Consider the following 14690-nt stretch of genomic DNA (forward strand, 5'->3'; position numbering starts at 1 on the left):
GGACTAGGGAAAAGGGGGCCGGCCACCTTTCCTTCTCCTCCACTTCCTTCTCCCTTCCTCCCCTCTTGGTGGACTCCTACTAGGACTTGGAGTCCTAGTAGGACTCCACATCCTGGCCGTGCCTAGCCTTGGCCGGCCTCCTCCTCCTCCATCCTTTATATACAGGGGCAGGGGACACCCCATAGACACACAAGTTGATCCACGTGATCTTATTCTTAGCCGTGTGCGGCGCCCCCTGCCACCATAGTCCTCGATAATATTGTAGCGGTGCTTAGGCGAAGCCCTGCGACAGTAGTACATCAAGATCGTCACCACGCCGTCGTGCTGACGGAACTCTTCCCCGACACTTTGCTGGATCGGAGTCCGGGGATCGTCATCGAGCTGAACGTGTGCTAAAACTCAGAGGTACCATAGTTTCGGTGCTTGATCGGTCGGGCCGTGAAGACGTACGACTACATCAACCGCGTTGTCATAACGCTTCCGCTGTCGATCTACAAGGGTACGTAGATCACACTCTCCCCTCTCGTTGCTATGCATCACCATGATCTTGCATGTGCGTAGGAAAATTTTAAAATTACTACGTTCCCCAACAACCTCGGGGCAGTTTTACCTCAAATATCAATTGTCCAACAGTGAAATAGAAACAACACTACAAATGCAGGCTGGCAATGATCGCGATTTCATGACCATCACGAAAGACGGCGGCTTCATCCATGCTCCGGTCCCTGAGTCGAGTCGAAAGTAATGATGCTATGTAGTTCTGAAATATCGATTAGCTCATGTTGTAATTAAACTTTAATGAACTTGTATGTCTCTTTAGTTTGGACAGTCGTTCAACTTATATGTAATCGATGCTATTTATTAGTAAGACCATGAATCATGCTATTAATGTGTTGCTTTTCTCTTTCGATTCTTTTGTTGCATACTTATATATTGCTTATATATTGTCTGTGAATTGCTACTAACGTTTTGTTTGTCTAGTGCATAGAGATGTCGTCATATGTCGTGTACAAGGGTAAGGTTCCCGGAGTCTATGACGACTGGGAGGAGTGTCGGAGACAGGTTCACCATTTCAGCGGTAATAGTTACAAAGGATACACCACTAGGGCGGAGGCGGAAGCTAGATACGCGCGCTATCTAGCGGGAGAGAGGAGGGAGCGAAGGAGGAACCGGATGAAGACCAGTTTCATCGCGATGATGCTCATCGTGGCCGCAGCTCTCTTCTATGTGATGGTAGTTTAGATGATCGATATCGACTTTGTAATGTGACGACAAACTCGGCTAATATATATGATGAACTTTGCTAATGTCTCGAGACCTAAACTTGGCTAATGTTTGAACTTTGTTCGCTATTTCGAATTTGGAAACTAATATGATGAATTCTATTGTGTGATGTTTATATTCTGTGTTGTGTAAGGTGTATATTGTAACCTGTGCAAATACCAGATATTTTGTAACCTGTGCAAATACCAGAAAAGCAAAAAATAATAATTCCTAATATTCATAGTAGTGGCGCACCAGGGCTAAATACCAGTGGCGCATTATGGGGCATAGTAATGGCGCAGTTGGGGGCATACGTGAAGGTAACTATGGCCCCCTAGGAGGCATAGTAATGGCGCACTGTTGGACATAGTAATGATGCACTATCAGGTGCGCCACTATTATCTGGATACTAATGGCGCACCAGAGGTGCGCCATTACTATTTGTTACTAGTGGCGTGCTAATAGTGGCGCACCTATAGTGTGCCATTAATAGCAAAAATAGGTGCATCACTAACCGCTTTCTTTTCTAGTAGTGGGTCAAGGATCTTGGCGATCTGCGCCTCCATGTCGTCTTGGTCTGCTTCTGTTGCCAAGTGGTGTATGAGGGCTTTTTTGGCGGGAAAACTTCCGATCTACGCATCATCAATCATGGCAGTGCAACAAACATCAGAAATGATAAAAACTACATCAAGATCTGTATACCATCTAGCAACGACTACAAGCACTGAAGTGAGCCGAATGCGCAGTGCCATCATCACCCTCCCTCGCAGGAGCCGGGTAAAACTTGTTGTAGTAGAAAATTGGGAAGTCGTCGTGCTAAGACCCCATAGAATCAGCACACCAGAATAGCAACCGTCATCGATGAAGAGAAGTATATATTGGAAGAATCCAACTTGAAGACAGACTAACGTGGACCAATGAAGACGGAATCCCAACGGATCCACCAAAGACAACCACCAACTGAATCCTGCGAGATCCGGTGAGATACACCTCCGCACACCCTTCAACGATACTAGACACACCACCGAGATGGGGGCTAGGCAGGGAGAACTTTATTTCATCTTCAGAAAGCCACCGCCATATCGTCTTACTGAGCAGAACAAATACCCTAGCAAAAAACATATAAAAATGGATCCCTCCCGCCTGCAAGGGCCAGGATCCACCGTGCCCCCATGGCTCTAGGACCACAAGAGACGAGGTAGAGACGCGAGGTAGAAACCCTAGCAACCTGTTTCACTTGGAGAAGAGACGAAGGGGTAAGACATGCGGATGTATTGGTTTGTTAGAGCTCCTTCTTTTTTTTTGTGAATGAGGGCTTGACGAGGTAATCCGGGACCGGCGCCAGTGTAGGAATCGAAGGCTCTGATTACCACTTGTTTTTTTAGAGAAGATTACCACTTGTTAAAAACCACGATCTAGGGTTCCTCTCAAATTGATTTCAGGTAGCACTTTATTAGGGATATAAAAGCCACAAGTTTCTACTACCCCGTTTCAGTTTATAAGTCCTACGCGTATACCTAAGTTGCCAATTTTATCATCTTAATATAAATTATATAACATAAAAATTATACGATTTGAAAATAGAGCATCTGAAGTTTATATTGGTATATTTTTTGTAATATATGACTTGTATTAAGTTGGTCAAATTAACGACCTAGGAGCACGCGCACATCCTGTAAACTGAGAGAGAGGTAGTACTCTAGGGAAGGAAGAACACAGAGGGGAAAGGGTGGCCGCCGCAAGACAATTAATCTTCCTGATTCGACGCGGATTTTTGGAACATGGTGCCACGCGAGGATGTTATTCTGACTGACGATTGATGCCATGTGATTCACACTTAATATAGTGCTTGACTGGACTGTGGAAATACTTACGGATAAGCAGTGAATACGCAACATTAATACAGTAGACGTTGGCTAGCTATTATTAAATTTGGTGGAGAGAGACTGGTATATTTATGGTCAGGATGTAGGGCTGCAGGCTACCCGTCAGTGTAATTAACATTCGTGACCTGGGTTAGGTGGTAGTAAATGAGGCCTACTCCTAGTAAGTAAAAATTACTCACCCAATCTGCACAATGGATCCTTGGTCAACCTAGTTCATGGGATTCAGTTCGTCTGATGATGAAGGTTGTTGCTCCAGTTTTTGCTACTAGGTTCTTGCTTGCTTGCCTAAGAAAAAAGTTCTTGCTTACTATGCATGTTCACAGACAACCCTGTATTGCAATAGCAGGTTTGCCAAAACTGCCTTTTTTTAGGCCAAATGAAAATTGCATCTCTCCTGTTATGCTAGCAGAAGTTGGTTCTGAACTTGTGCTAACACCTTTACAACAAAATCAAGGTTTCCTGAAATAAAGCAACTTCTCTTTGTTTTCTCCTTTGCATGGCGATCCAACTGAAGCACACAAAAAAATTTCTCCTTCAGACATGTTTGGAAGATGAGTATTTCATAGTAAAGGGTTTCAGTATTTAGACGACAAATCTGTTTGGGAAGAAAATGGAGGAAATAAAAAAAGGCAACAATGAGACTTCTCTTTGTTTTCTTCCTTGCACTAATCCTCGATAAGCTCCACAACCACTGAATTCAACCCTGGGCGACCATCCTCGTCGCCTTGTTCATTTAGCCGTGACCCATTTTTAGATCGTCGGACGGACAATCAGTACCCAATAATGTTTCATTTCACCGTTGTCCTCCATGTACTAGGTAGTAATTAGTTTTCCATCAAGCTCCTCAATGTACTAGTATGTGCTACCTGGTTCACCTATCGTGCAAACAGCTTTGTGTTATGATTCGTGAAGCAATAAATAAAGTGGGTGTGTTCAATATCAACTTCAGCATTACAAATTAATCAAGGTTCCTGGCAATATCTAACCATGCTAATCTCCTGCAAAGACTGCACACACAAAACATCAGCAAGCAGATAAATAAGGTGTGCCGGGCACACGCCAACTGCCATAAATTTACCACATACTGCCAACGCTCCTTTAAATGGCTGCGAGCTGCCAAGTTGTAAATGCATGGCAGGCAATCAAGGAGCCCAGGAATGATTAAAGTCATGCGTGAGGCTGCATTGTGGGCCGTCTGCTGCCAACGTCAGAGGTAATACACAAGCCATACAAGTTGTATACGGTGCACGGAATTAATTATACACGCTTGATGTATTCAAACTGCACGAATCATATGGGAATGGACGGGCAGGATACCAACCTCGCGTGGCTGCATGTCCACTCGTGATTTATCGAAATTGATTTTCCTTTTTTTTAGACAAGGAAATTGATCTTCCTGATCTTGTGTGCCCTTGCTCACATCAGTCGCAGCAACCCTTGGATTAGCCTTCATGGCCCTCGTTGATTGCCTGGCTGGTGGGACCTCTCTGTCAGCTGCTTCCTCCTCGTTGCCTGGGTCGTCGTCTGATCGTTCGCCGATCTTTTTTTTTTTGAGAATTTCGTTCGCCGTACTGAGAGAGATGATAGCGTAGCGATTAGCATGCAGCTGTTATCAAAGATCAGCCGTGCACGAGCAATTTTTTTTTAAAAAAAATCAGCCATGCAGGAGCAGACCAGACCGATCGAGCCCACAACCATACACGCACACATATATCTTGATCCAGCCTCACAAAACCTAGCTGCAGCTTCGAATCTCTCTCAGCAACTACGGCGCTACGATGACCAAGATGCGGATGGTCGCCCAAATTTCCAGGCAGCGGGTACAGCGCCGGATACTCGTCGCGTCTCTCCTGACTCGAAGCCCTACGTAGGCCGCCGGCGCCGAGCAGGGAGCAGCCACCGACGACGACGGCGTCATGATCGAGCGTGAGGCCGCGGGGGACCCTGTGGCGAGGCGGACCCGCAGCCGCCGCCGAGCCGCCGCCCTCGACCGCCTCCCGGAGGACATCGTGGTAGATCTTCGTCCGCCTCCCGGCCAGGGACATCCTCCGCTGCCGCGCGGTCTACCGCTCCTGGCGCGGCCTCGCCTCAGCCCCTGATTTCCTCCTCGCCCACCACCGGCGCCAGCCGTCGCTCCCCTCACCGTGCTCTACGACGCCACAGCCAGTTCAAGTACAGAGGCTGCTGGCGAACCAGTCTTGGGGCGAGGCCGCTGCCGGCCTGTCCTCGGGTTCGACGACTATGACGGCTGGAAGTTGCACGCATCCTGCGACGGCCTCCTCCTGCTAAGCCTGTCTGACGGCCGCTTCAGTGTCTGTAACCCGGCCACGTGTCAATGCGCTCCCGGACCTCCCCACCGCACGCCACATCAACGTTGCGGCACTGTACTTGCATTGCCAATTCGGCGAGGACCGCATCCTTTACCAGCAAGCAGCTATGTACTGCGGGTGCGGCGGAGGGTCTCCCCGTGGTGCATTGGAGTTCCTTCCGATAGCCCTGACATGGTGGCTATGTTGGTCGGGCATGGAACTTCTCCAATTATTTTGGCCTCACCAGTTGTATTTCGCAACCACCTTCACTGGGAACCTGATGACTAGGCTCACTTTGATGTCGGCATAGTCGTTTTCGACACTGTGATCGAGTCATTCAGGCTATGTGTCGCCCGACTGCTACCGGCTTCTGCATGCGTTTGTGGGACATGGAAAGTTCAATTGGATTCAATTGCTTGGACTCTGGGAGGTCAACAAGCTCAAAAATCTGGGTGTTGGAGAACTACGAGAGGGAGGTCTGGTCGTTCAAGTACCATGTTAAACACCCAGAGGAGGTCCTATGTCACAGTGTAAACACACGACACCCAGCGGTGGTCTTATGGCACAATGTAAACACACGGCACTGTGTTTTGTCCCACGAGGGAGACGTGCTGGTCTACAATATGTCTGCACGTTACATGTTCCACTGTGACAGTGCAGGTAAGTTACTAGAGGAATTTAAATGGAAACCCTTGTCAGGGAGTTTAAGCATTATTGGACACAAGTACAAAGAAAGCCTTGTCAAGCATAAGTTCTTCTCGAGGCATGGTGCTGCATCCCCCACAAAAAAAGGTTTATTCCAAAGGGTTTAAATTAAGGTACTTCAACAAACCATCGATTCTGAGTGATTTATGTATTTCCCATCTCTAGTGAGCTTTTTACTGTAGTGGTTATTAGCTAGAGCTATATGTTGTCTTTTTTTTTGAGGATCAATGTCGCGGCATTTATTTAAACCAAAGCACTCGGAATGTCATCCGAGATTACATCAAGCACAAAGTCTGAGGTAACCCCCAACCAAATCTTACACAACTCGTCTCCGATACCTACTTTAGCTAATCTATGCGCGGCACCGTTAGCAGAACGACGGACCCAAGTAACCTTGAAGCTAGTAAAGGAATGAAGCATCATTTTGATCTCCTGTATCAGCGGTCCAGCAGGTGGCATCTCCTTTTGTGGATGATTTAGCATCTGTACCACCCTTTGAGAGTCAAGCTCAATGTGTATCTTCTCCGTGTTGATTTCCTGAGCCACTTGAAGGGCGCGCCTGCAGGCCATGATTTCCACCATCTCAGGATCCACCATGCCAACAAAGTGGTGACATAGGCCGGCCCGAAAAGCTCCATGGTGATCCCTAAGAACAGCTCCCTAAGAGTCAAGCTATATATTGTCTTGTCACATAGGGAAGTGACCACCAATAATTCTATCTCACTTTGGGTGCTAACATGTTAACCTTACATAAGTTTGGTGCCCCACGAATGGACGCTTAAATATCTATTATAACTCAGGATGAAAATAGTTAGTTCAATATCTCTCCACTTATGAAGTGGTCAAATTGTTCAAATTTGATCCATCTAGTTTGGGAAGGATGCTGCTACACACACGACAAATTCGAAACAATTTTCATACGATGCAACACATCAAGCCATCCATGTGGTGAGCAAAACCGGATATCATTGTTCAATCCCCCATCATCCAAAGTTCGGGCGGGCAACTGTCGTCCGCACAATAGTTTCGATTTCAGAAAGTCATGAATCCGCCAGTGTGTAGGTACACCCCCACTAACTTTGGAACGTAAGATGCCATGTGTCATAAATAATGGAGAATACTCAAGGCCACGAGCAGAGTTTTTTTTACAAGGACAGTGTTTTTTTAGCAAAGAAGTGCAATTGATGCATTTTTTGCTAAGATATATTCTCAAGTGATACACATATATTGTATCGCTCTTTATGATATGTGAGAACTGAAAGATTGAATTATATATTTGATATTACTAATATACATCTTGTGAATCTTTTTTTTATAATGCACTAAATATGTTTGCTCTAGGGCAAGGAGGAGATGATGAGCCCAAGGAGGCCAAAGCAACATCTTCCCCATCCAGGAGTTCCAAACATATGTCTCGGCATGATGGATTCGGACCATGGTCATTGGAGTTTGAACATGACACCTTTGATGGCGAGAAGAAGAGATGAATCACATACACTGCCGACAACTGGGTTGATGGTGTGGCGTCCCGGGACACAGTACAAGCAAGATGTAGTTGCTTTCCTCTCTTATAAATGTTTGTTTTGACCTGGGTCACATCCTATATATTTTTAAAAAGTTGATCCCCATTACTAACAATTAGCTCTACATGCACACTGTCCACATCATCACCTTGCATGCCACACCAGCGAACTGCCGGGATGGTTGGCTCCGGACGGTCACCAGAATCGTACCAGCCGCTGGGGTTTGGAGCTGACTTTTTTCCATGTATCGCTCAACCTCCCTGCCAATTCGCCTCCCGGCCGTTTCACCTCCCTCCACCACGCACACAATTATGGTGGCCTCTTCAACTGCTGTGATGGCCTTATCTCCTCTCGCATCTACGAGAACGATCGTTTTTGCCCACAACGGCAACGCGCACCTGACCTGCTAGATCCACTCCGGCTCGCCGGACATGGCAGCAGCCGCTCCGTCACCGTGATGAGCCCTACTTCTGCCCCGATCCACCATTGTCGCCGCATCTTATTCTTCCCTAGCGCCGGCGACGAGCTCGAACAAGAGTACAAGACCTCACCTAGCGCCAAGGGAGGCATCATCGCCACCTCTCCTACGGTGATGCACTAGCAATGGAGGTGGATGAGTAGACGGTCCTCCACGCAGACGACAGTGACACCTCATCGGCATCCGGCCGGAAAGTGACGGAGGTGGAGACGACCCGTCCTCGTTGGCAAGAAAAGGCCATGGTACTTGCTCCAACTTCCTCTTCTTCCTTCCTCCTACTTACGATTGTTGAGTACCCAATTAGTTCATTGGCTGCAAGCAGGGTTACATGTTGTCTATAAATAACCCTATTCTGTTTTATAATGGAGAATCGGAAGGTAACGCTCAGGAAATCAAAGCCCACAACAGGAGCCATATACACTATAAGCTTGAAGAAGATACCACTCCAAAAGCAGCATCTTTTCAAGGGGTTCTTATTCTACTAAATCAAAGATAATAAGGCTGGCCATCTGCCACTCCCAGACATAAAACGTTTGTACAAAGAGATGGTGTGCAGTCAGTTATTTTGTTCCAAAGATTCTATCTTATGCTAGAGCATGTATGTGCGAATTTTGTTTGCAATTTGTGGACGATGATGGGAAAGTGTACGTGGACATGTGGTACAGACTAGGAACGACTGTGAAGGAGTAGCCTAACTAACAAGTCAGTACTACTTTAGGTTCTGCAGTGTGCAGATGTTAATAGCTGCTAGGTATGCGTGGCTGACTGTAAGCAACGATCTGACGACCTTGACCCTTGAGTTAAGTGTATCTTTGAATCCTGCTTGCTTGAGATCTCTGAATTTGCATGTTATTGTCTCTAACAATTAACCTGTTTGCCTTATCAGTTATCACACGATGCACTATGTCCTCCTCTATTTTGTCGTCACAACCTTGGCTCCACCTGATGACTTTGGTATGTCTGTTCCGCCCGAAGTTCCAACTACTCCTTTTTTACTATGTTCCTCGACTTTGATTATTCTGTTACCTTTATTATTACTATTTTATTTAAATTTGAGCAGTAATACAAACACGTGCGGCTACATGATATGCCATCATGTTCAACAAATTTCTGAAGTGAAACAAATTATTTGATCGCTATGTTCTTAACCGTGGCAATGCACAAGCATTAAACTAATAATTTTGTAGTATGGGTGTCTGCTAGGAGTGTTAGTGAGCAAAGATATGCTCGCTAGCTAGACACGTCCAACAAATAATCTTTCATGCTTGCCAAAGGAAGATAAGGAACACTTGCTCTATCAGAGTGTCTCCTCCCTTTGTCCCTCCTCCAAGAAAAGAGGTCTAGAGTTTCTGTCTCCTGTCGGCGGCACCGCCGATCTCCCACGTCTCCCGTGGCCTTAGGGCCATGGGTGCGCGGTGGATCCCGGCCCTTGCCGGCGGGAGGGCTCCGTTTTTAGGTGCTTTTTCAAGTTTTGTTAAGATTTGTGTCCTGCTCAAAAAAGACGAGATGGCAGCGGCTTCTTAAAGATGAAATAAGGTCCTCCCCGCCTAGCCCCCGTCCCAATGGTGTGTCTAGCATCGTCGGAGGGCATGTGGAGGTGTGTCTCCGGCGGATCTCACGAGATTTGGTCGGTGGTTGTCTTTGCTGGATCTGCTCGGATCCGGTCTTTGTCCGTCTTTGTTCATGTGTCTTCAAGTTGGATCCTTCCGATCTAAAATTCTCTTCATCGGCGGCGGTTGTTGTTTTGGGGTGTTGGTCCTATGAGACCTTAGCACGATGACTTCTCGGCTATCTACTACAACAAGTTGTGCCCGGCTCCGGCAAGGGAGGGGCGATGAAGGCGCGCTTCAGCTCGCTTCAGTGCTTGTAGTCGTTGCTAGGTGGTATATGAATATGGATGTAATTTTTATTATTTCTTCTGTTCATTATACTACTATGATTGAAAATGAATAGATCGGCAGTTTCCTGCAAAAAAAAAAAATCTTTCATGCACCTAAGCCATAGGTGCTCCCGAAGCAAAATACTCCCTCCGTATAACGGAGAGAACTTCACCTGCTGATATTCAGGAGCGCGTTCTAGACTTTTTTAGATCATTCTTCTACTATTTTGCACTGTTGTGCTACCTGAATGAATGCATAGCCTGGGGAAAAATAAATATAGGTCGCGCGAGGACGGCGTGTGCTGCTGCAGTCTGCTACGACTGGAGGCGTCGCCGTGCCGCAGATGGGTGGCGTAATCTCACAGAACGCCCCTGCAGAATCTAGGGCGTACGTCGTCCGTTGGTTAGCATGCATGCAGTTGAGCCGTGCAGGAGCAGACCGATCGAGCCCACAATCATACATGCACCCATGATGCATGCATATATATCTTGATCTCGGCACATACATACCATCGGACGGACCGCCCGCACCAAAACAAAGCCGGCGGATCATCGTTCCGTTCCACCCGCACAAAACCTAACCGAAGATACGATGGCCAGGACAAAGAATTGCCTCCCAGTTTCCACGCAGGGTATAAGGCGGCGGATACTGGTCGCGTCTCTCCTCCCCCGAAGCCCTACGGCCGCCGCCGGCGACGGCGTTGTCGCGATCGAGCGTGAGGCCGCAGGGGAACCTGTGGCGAGGCGGACGCGCAGTCGCCGCGCCCTCGACCGCCTCCCGGAGGACATCGTGGTGTGGGGGATCCTCGTCCGCCTCCCGGCCAGGGACATCCTCCGCTGCCGTGCCGTCTGCCGCTCCTGGAGCCGCCTCGCCTCCGCCCCAGATTTCCTCCTCGCCCACCACCGGCGTCAGCCATCGCTCCCCCTCGCCGTGCTCTACGGCGGCACGGCTAGTTCAAGTACAGAGGCTGGCCACCGAGTTTTGGGGCGAGGCCGAAGCCGGCCTGTCCTCGGCTTCGATGACCACGATGGCTGCATGCTGCACGCCTCCTGCGACGGCCTCCTCCTGCTAAGCATGTGTAACGGCTGCTTCAGCATCTGCAACCCAGCCACGCGTCAGTGCGCTTCACTCCCGGACCTCCCCACCGCAGGTGACATCAAAATCGCGGCACTGTACTTGCATCGCAAGTCCCGCGAGTACCGTGTCCTTTACCGGAAAGCAGCTGTGTACTACATCCTTACGGTGCCGGTGGGCTCGCCGAGCTGCATCGTGGTTCCTTCGGATAGCCTTGGCATGAAGCTTTGTTATTTGGCCCCACCCGTCGTGTTCCGCAATCACCTTCACTGGGGACCTGATTGGCCTCACTACGATGCCGGCCTACTTGTTTTCGACACAGTGGTCGAGTCATTTAGGTCCATGCGCTGCCCGGCTGGTGCTACCGGCGGCTCCGCTCATCTGTGTGACATGGAAGGTTCGATTGGCTTCAGTTGCTTCGACTATTTGAGGTCAGTAGTCACAATCTGGGTACTGGACGACTATGAGAGGGAGGTCTGGGCATTCAAGCGCCATGTTAAATTCCCAGCGGAGATCTTGTGTCGCAGTAGCATTGCATATACACGCCATTGCGTTTTGTCCCATGAGGGAGATGTGCTGGTCTACAATATTTGTGACTGTCGCATGTTCCACTGTGACTGCGACGGCAAGTTGCTAGAGGAATTCCAGTGGGAATACAACTCACAACGTTTGAAAATTATTGGGCACAAGTTTAAAGAAAGCCTCGTCGAGCATGAGTTGTTCTCGAGGCGAGGTGTCGCATGTGTTGAACAACCAAGTTTCTTCCAAAGGCTCTAAATGAAGGTATCACAACAATAACAGTACGTGATTCTGATTGATCTATATACTTCCCATCTTTATGGATTTACTGTAGTGATTACGTAGAGCTATTGTCTAGTTACATAGGGGAGTGTCTACATATTTGTTAACATTTTAGTGCCCCATACATGCATAGATGCTTAAAGTATGTATAATAACTAAAGATGGAAACAATTAGCTAGTTTAATGCCTCTCCACTTATGAAGTGGTCAAATTGCTCAAATTTGATCCATCTAATTTGGGAAATTCTTGAATCGATCAGGGTGTAGGTACACCCCACCCCCACTAACTACAAAACGTAAGATGACATGTGTCATAAATGGAGAACGCAATTAAAATTGCGTGCTTGACATGATTAGAAAAAGGCGCGTTAGGAATTTCAGATCTTGTTAGTTGTTTTTCTATGCGATTCGTGAAGCGTGAAGATGAACTCGGCAAAGTTCAACATTAGAAGAAGTTAGCTGCCACTCAATTGGTGTTGGTCTATTTTTTCATAGCAAACGTTGGCACAGATAAAGTTTATTTGTCTTTTTTTTTGGTCAAAAACAGGGTTGTGACTTGGCGGTAGACAACAGCTTAACCACCATCTCTTTATGTTGTGTGAAAGTTTTCTATAGTAAAGATACAGTATAGTACATATACAACATCAAGACATACAAGTATGGTGGAATTTTTGGTGGATTAGTCAGCACTACTATTGTACTCCAGCATGTAAGGTATTGTGTCTTTGATGCCTCCTGAATTTAAGCTATTTTATTGATGTTTGAAATGCATTTTGGGTTTGTATGATTCGGGGGTGAATGTTATATTTCCATTTGTTACAGTTGTTCCCAAGAAACCGGATGCGGCCGCTCTCTCTGACTACAGGCCGATCAGCCTGATTCACATCGTCGCCAAACTTTTCGCCAAGGTCCTCTCCCTTCGTCTGGCGCCTAGGATGGGCCAGATCGTCTCCACCAACCAGAGCGCATTCATCGCCGACCGGAGCGTGCACGACAACTTCCTCCTTGTCCAGCAAACGGCGCGCCTGCTTCACAACCTCAAGGCCCCGCGCATCCTTCTCAAGCTCGACATTGCGAAGGCGTTCGACACCGTATCCTGGCCCTTCCTTCTTCAAGCTCTTCGCCACCCTGGCTTCGGGCATCGCTGGTGCGAATGGGTGTGCATCTTAGTCCCCACTGCATCCACGCGGGTTCTCATCAACGGCAACCCAGGCCCCCCAATGGATCATGCCTGCGGGCTCCGCCAAGGCGACCCGATATCCCCGCTCCTCTTCGCGATCGTGATCGACACCCTGATTATACGGAGCCATGATTGGAGCCTGTTAGCACTATCACAACTGACCCTTTTTTATGGAGTTGTGTTTCTTATTTGGATTTGAATTTCCATGTAAAACTATATTCTCTCTTTGTTGTAAACCATTCAAACCTTTATGCACCTTGTAATATCTGATTACAAACTTAATTGTGCGGGCAAGAGGGGGAAAGGCCAAAACATGAGTATATGGGGATGCAAAATGCCAAAAAGAAAACTCATCTAAGCCCTCCATCGAAAAAAAACACCGTTTGGTCCAAGAGGGGGAGGGGGGGGGGGGGCAACGCCCCCTGAGTTGTACATAGCTCTGCCACTAGAACCTACGGTTAATGATAGGGCCTATGTACCACAAGGCCTTGTACCAGTACAACCCGTTGGGCGCGACGTGGGCCACCGGCAACCTCTTTTGGGGTCATTCCGTCTCGACCCCACCGCCTCCTTCAACGCGAGTGGTTGTTGATCGGGCTCCGCCATAGTTCTCCCTGGTGGCATCCCAGCCTTGTTGTACACCGGCATCGTCACCCACAAGGTGCAGATGCAGAACTTTGCCTTGTTCCCGAAGAACCATGTCGACCCGTTCCTACGCGAATGGGTGAAACCCGCCGACAACATTGTCATCCCGAACCTATCCGGCATCCCTGGTGACACCTTCTGCGACCCTTGCACCTCGTGGATAGGCAGCGACGGCTTGTGGCATGTCATCATTGCGGCCAAGGTCAGTGGCCCCATAGTCATTGCCTCCACACTCGTCTGCCGGAGCAGGGACTTCCAGTGCGGGGAGATGATGCCTCACCATTGTACGAGTCACGTGCCACCGTCATGGTCGAGTGCCCGACCTGTTCCCTGTGGCGGGGCCTGGCATGGGCGAGGGGCGGCTCGACTACGCTTCTATGTACCACAAGGGTGTGTACCACTTGTTCTACCAGTACAATCTGTTGGGCGCAACGTTTGCAGCAAGCTTTGGTACACAGGATAACCTGCATCGACACACAAAAAACATGTGGGCGCCTGCATCATAGGCTATAAGAGAACAATATGATGCGCCATGTCCAAGCCCAAAACAATGTGGTGTCATTTTTATATTTTCAATCGAATAAAGGGTAAAATCAGGAAAAAAAATATGCAGAATCTTGGCTCCGAAACTCCAGTGATTTATTAATTTTTAAAAACAATTACAAGGTGCCTCTATAAGTTTCAAAATGACCCTTGCATGTATATGTTAGAACACAGTATTGCTCGGTACAATTTTGTACAAAACAATTTCAAGCAGGGCTGCACAAAAAAGACGAATTGGTGATCTAGAATTGCAAACAACAGCAAGTCTATTTAGTATCATATATTAATTCTTTTACTGAAATACCGTGGGGGCTCCCCCCACTGTCCCAGTAATTCTTTTACTGAAATCAGACATTCGCCTAATTGTGAAAGATCAGACATAACACTCCCTTGCAGGCTAGCAC

This window comes from Triticum aestivum, chromosome 2A, assembly GCF_018294505.1.
Source record: "Triticum aestivum cultivar Chinese Spring chromosome 2A, IWGSC CS RefSeq v2.1, whole genome shotgun sequence".
Taxonomy (NCBI): Eukaryota; Viridiplantae; Streptophyta; class Magnoliopsida; order Poales; family Poaceae; genus Triticum; species Triticum aestivum.